The following is a 5,905-nucleotide window of genomic DNA, read 5'->3' on the forward strand; positions in this document are numbered from 1 at the left end:
TATGTATCTCTTCCAAGTTGGATCGATGGATGGAATAGATAGATGGATATGGATTGACTCTCTCAATCAATGGACGAACAGATGGTCTTGAATCACACACAAAGAACTAGAGAAATAACAACAAAGAATACACAACTTTGTTTAAAAGAAAACGATTTCTTATTACTTTAAAAATGATCAAGGGTGCTTTACAATGAACTATGACCAGAGCTTATATAGGCTCGACACTGGGACACTATAACGTTCCTATGACTCAAAAGGAAACAAAGTACACGACAATTAAGTAGAAAAATCAGAAACTAGGCTCCTTGAAGATATCTAGCCGTTAGGCTTGATTTGAGCCTCTCCAAAAGGAAACTTGATTGAGCCTCTCCAAAAGGAAACTTGATTGAGCCTTATATCTAGACAGCTTCTTGATATGCCCATGATCTGGAAGCCTTCCTGAAATACTCCTTAGTCCACATATGAAAGAATATGGCCGTTGGTCTCCAAAGAGTTGTAATCAAAACTCATTTACTCCTCCTAGTGTGAACATGACCGAAAAAGGAAAGTTGTTGGCCATGAAGATTCGCCTGTTCCTCTGCATGCTGGTCTATCTGAACTCTTGCGGAATGTCTTATGGAATCCTTTGATCGTGTAGGGTATGTCCTGGTTGCCTGATCTCGATTTGGAAATGGTTGGACCAACTGATTATGCAATCTTTCCATAATAGGCTCCTTATAACCGGTTTTGGGAAAATGGTTATATATTTAACTTCACTGGGCCTTTTCTCCTGATTCTTGGCTTGTTGGATCCAAAAAAGATCCCTCTTGAGATCCATAATTGAGTTTGGCTCCGGCTGCTTCTTGGTTGGGCTGAAATCCACCTCTAAAATCTGATACTCGCAACTGGACGGGTTGAGAAACCTCCAGTTTGAAAAATTCATAACTTATTCCTCCGTGAATATTGTTTTGTAATTCTAAGATTCAGTGATGAATGGTTGAGTTGTACTTCTGTGAAAATTGGTTTCATGCCAAAATTCCGTCTGGTGGTTGAGATGCACTTCTTTTAATGAACCTTGGTCGCAGGTAGCTCTATTGAGGGAGTTGTGGAAGTTGTTGCTTATCTGGCTGAGCTTCGGTTCAGGTACGGTTTCTTTGCCCACAACACCTAGTTAGGAAATCGCTCTAGTAATCCTTTATTTTCCAGGTTCTTCTTAGGTGTGGACCATGTTCGAACTTGGAGGAAAACAAATTTCCCCGGGATAGACAGGGTCTTATAGACGTTTCCAGGTTCTAAACTTGCTTAGAGATGACCTGGCGTGATTCAGGACTTTGGTTGCATTCCATTGGATGTCAATACTTATTCGTGGGGCTCATGGCCTGAACTAGTTCTCTCTGGTTGGCGCAAGACCTGATGGAGAAATGTTTGATGCTTCAGTGGGCATCAACATCGGCTTGTCGGTGGCAGGTCCCTTGGGTTTGGCGTGAACATGACGTCGCTCTGAAATCTCCTTTTCTGGGTTCTTCTTAGGCCTGGGCCGTTTTTGAACATGGAGGAGAGTCGATTTCCCCGAGATAGACATGGGTCAAATGGATATTCCTAGGCTTGTGGCTTGTTTAGGCCGATTCACCTAGGAAGATTCAGGATCCTGGCCTTGCATGTCGATGGATGGCAAGACTCGTAGGTTAGCTGGTGAAGATCACTTGTATCTGTTGAAATCTGCTGTAGGTGATCTTTTGCCCCGCTCGGAAGCAGGAATTTTTGATCTCGGACTCGCAGTGCAGTGGTAAGCGAGATCTGTCTTAGTGGCGCAGGACCTCGGTGGCACATAGCCACATATTTCCTGGATCCGAATGGCACATGACCGGGGTAAGGAAACTAATTATCGATTTACTTCTTGCTTATGTGCCCCAAGATTGGATATCGGCTGGAGAATGATCTTCTGAAGAACATACACCCTGAGTCTAGGATGGAGAAGTTCTGTATTAGGTAGTAGTCGAGTGAAGACCGCGATTTTTCTCATTCCTTCTTCGGGAGGAACGAGACCCTTTGTTGAGGCGTGGATGCCGATTCTTCATCGCGTGTACGGTCCAGCTCGGCGGATGGCCGAACTGGTCGCGTGTTCGATCCAGCTCGGCGGATGGCCGACCTGGACTGGTTCTCCTTGGCGGATGACCGAGCTGGTCGCGTGGTCGATCCAGCTCGGCCATCCGTCGAGCTGGACTGGTTCAGCTCGGCGGATGGCCGAGCTGGTCGTTTGGTCGATTCCGCCGAGCTGGACGGTGTGCTCTGTCCACCCTTCAATAAAACCGGCATTTCTTATGTTACACGATGCTGATCGACCCCAGACCGGTTGCATTGGAAAGCTAACGCACAGATTTATCCTGTGTCAAAAGATGGGCTCAATCAAACCAGGGGAAGTCTTCATCTATAGCTAAACATCTGACGCGTCTGAGCAGTTCTGCACCTCAAAAGGTCCGAACGAATGAGTTGGACTGCGTGCTTGATTCCGTGATCCATTTTTCTCGAGTCTTTTGGTCAGGAACTTTTGTCGAGAGTGTGTCAATAAAGCTTTCGTACAGAAACGCAAGTTTTGGACGTTTATTTCGAGATAACCGTTTTTGACCCCAACAATGTTTGCTTCTCGTTGTCGATAAAACATATCCAGAACTCGTCATATACCTTTTCAATAAAAATTATTCGAAATAATTGTGAGAAATAATTTCCGGGGACTTTCAGACATTGATTCCGTCGTGACCGATTTTGACCCAACAAGTTAGCCCCCCAGCTCGTGAGAACCATGAGCTTATAGCTTGAGGTTCTAGCGAGTGGCTTGGCAAATTAGGCAAGTTAGGTAAGTTGGCGGAAGTAATGGTTGAAAAGTTTCGTCGTAAGTGGTCTTCTCGCTCTTCTAAAAGTGGAACGCGATAAGATTGGGGATGTGCCTTATGACAGCTGCCTACGTGCCCTTGTTGAAGGGATCAAGCCTTTCGTAGTTCCTTTTGGAGTTAAGGTTCTTATGACCTGTTTTCCAGCGAGACCTTTACGGTCTAGTTTATATGTATAGGTTGTCAGGCATGTTGCTGCCGATGGCATTTTATATGGGTGTAGAGGGAAGACTATGAGTTGTCATCTCGTAATCTAACTCTGTGTGAACTGCTATATCCGTGATCTGTTTCGAGAGTTTTCCGCAGTGCGTATACTTGTGGGATTTCTGAAGACGCTCGAATATTAGCCAAGAGACAAATGTTGGGATCTCGTATCAGGGTGTTTGATACTATCCCTAGAGATGTTAGAGACCAATGCGCTGGGTTTAGGGCAAGACCTAGGTCTAATAACGGCTTTTGCGGGTTCGATGACTACTTCGACATATGTTTCCCGTATCGTTTTTGACCTGATTTCGTCCCGCTTTAAAGTCCGCGATATGTTTTCGGCTAATGTGACTTGTATGGTAGGAATCGAGCATCTCTTCAAGGACAATTTTTAAGTTTCTTGAAAGTGCTGACCAAAATTTTGAATTTTTTATATAGCGCTATTACCCTTGTGTCGGGTGTTCGAGAGCTATCTTTACGAGATGTCTTAGTCTGTTTAGGGCGTTGAGAGTTTGTTGTGATCAGCAACAAACTTATCGGTAGATATTACCGTTTTTGACTTTTCGCGAAGGATACATGTTTGAGAAGATGTTAGTGCGTATGGTTGTTTGGTCTTCCAAGAAGGTGTTTTTATCGAGGAAGGTATTTTTGTCGAAAAAACTTATTCTTCAAGCGTCTGCGACGTCTCGCGATACTTATGGTCGGTTTTTATTTTGCATGCCGCGTTTTCGTGGTTGAAATGTTTGCAGGCTTGAAGATGTTTCGCGGTGTTGCAAGAGTTTAGTCTTAACCTTACTTTGGAGAAACATTTTTGGTTTGTTTGCGGATGTTCGCAGCCAAAACTGTTATTGCTGTTCGGACGCTAATAGTTTGATTTGAGATCGGGGAATTAGGACCGAGGGGTCGCGTAAATTTGTCCATGGGAAGAAGTGTTTTCCTTCATAGTGCTTTGTGAAGTGTTGGCCTTCCGAGATCTATTTCGTGCATTTTTGAGGATGTTTCGTATAGCTCTAGGATCTTTGTTACGAATTTTTCCTTACATGCCGCGTATTATGGGTAAAACATAGTGGGCTTAAAGTGAATTGTGGAATGTATTGAACTTGGTCGATTGTTGACAAGTTTAGGTTTTCAGTTAACCGTTTAGTTGTTAAGACTGAGTTTCGTTACGAAGAATTTATCATATGATTTCCGACTGTGGGCTATACGATAATTATTCTCTTAATAGTCACACGACGTTTTTAGACAAATCTTAGATTCTCGTTTAGCCGTTAAGTGATGGAGCGATGGTTTCTCAAGTAGTTTGGTTTGGCGTGAAGGATGTGTTCACTCAGACAGCCAAGGACGTTGTAGGTCAAGGATTAGACCATGGTACTTTCGTGTTAACTTTAAGGTCATGTTAGTTTACGATCGTCCTTAAAGGGGATGCCAAATTCTGGTTTGGACCTTTACTGGAAGGCATAATTGACTGAGGGCCAAAGGGCGCTTGTCGAGATTGATAGGCCAAGTTTTCCGGAGTTATCCGTGTTAAGATGGCCGATAGTTATAGAAAACGATTCTCCGCTTTAGGTTTCAGTTTACCTATAGTCTTATGAAAATTGATTTGTTTTTGTCTGAGGAACACATAGCCTAAGAGGTTTGATACAGAACCAGTGTGGAGTCAGTTGCGGGACAATTGCCTGCTCGGATGTGACCGAGGGGAACGAAACTCAGAAGATAGTGAGCCGCATGGCTAAAATATGAGATCTATAAAATCGTAATGCGAAGAGATCTCTCTTTAGATTGATTATCTAAAGTCAGATTTTACAGCTTTGTATTTGCTATACGAAAAATATTTCTTCGTAAAACTTGTTATGTTTACTTTTGAAAGTTTCTCGTATGACTTGATCTGATTGTACGAAGGATTTTTCGCGTAATGGGCGACCGGTTTTACGAAGGTTGTAAATCGGTGATACGCATACACATGTCAAAGTAGCGTTGTTTCTGCGGGTTTTACGAGAAACATGTCTGCTTTGATTTCGATCTTTGGTGAAAGTTTCTTGGAGTTACTCATGGAGTGTTACCGAACTTTATTTCGCTATGATCTAGTCGCAGAACGTTTTTCATAGGCTTTTGAGAGGATTTTCATGACATATTCGTTTCTGGAACGAATTGGTCACCCAGCGGTAGATCTAGCCAACGATCGGGAAGAAAGTGTTCCCTTTAATGTGCTCGCTGCTACTTTTATTCTCAAGTTTTCTTCGTCGCAAATTTTTTCGATGCATTGCCGTGACTCACTTGGTTCAACGGAAACTGAAAGAAATGCTTTTATGCTTGAAGATTTCTCGTAGAAATTTTTATACGAAACTGCCTTTATAAAGCCGGAAAGGGCTTCAAGACTTTGGCTAATCTTCGAGTTTTAGTTTGATATTGGTACAAGTTTTCTATATGCATGATTGCGACAAGAAATTCTGTATAGTCTTTGAGATTATGTTCATGATCGTCTGGATATGTTGCTAGCGTTTAGACGAATTTTAAATTGCCGTTTGCCTATTTGGGACGATTTGCTTTGACGAAAGCGTTTTCTTGACGATTTGCAAAAGTTTTTGAAGTTTGGGAGTATACGAGTATAGTATACGTACCTACTCCCCTTTTTTTACGAAAGAAAATGGTGAAACCGATACTTGGAAGGGTTGTGTACATTTCTTCTTCCGAGGTTTGAAATGACCGACAACCCGGGTCGATTTAGAGACGACGCTGGGACTGTGATTTGGTTGTTTCCAGGTTGACGATTTGGAATATGTCGGTTTTGAGAAAATCGTTAGAAACGAATCAGTTTTAAGATGATGTTCATG

Source organism: Brassica oleracea, chromosome C3, assembly GCF_000695525.1.
Source record: "Brassica oleracea var. oleracea cultivar TO1000 chromosome C3, BOL, whole genome shotgun sequence".
NCBI lineage: Eukaryota > Viridiplantae > Streptophyta > Magnoliopsida > Brassicales > Brassicaceae > Brassica > Brassica oleracea.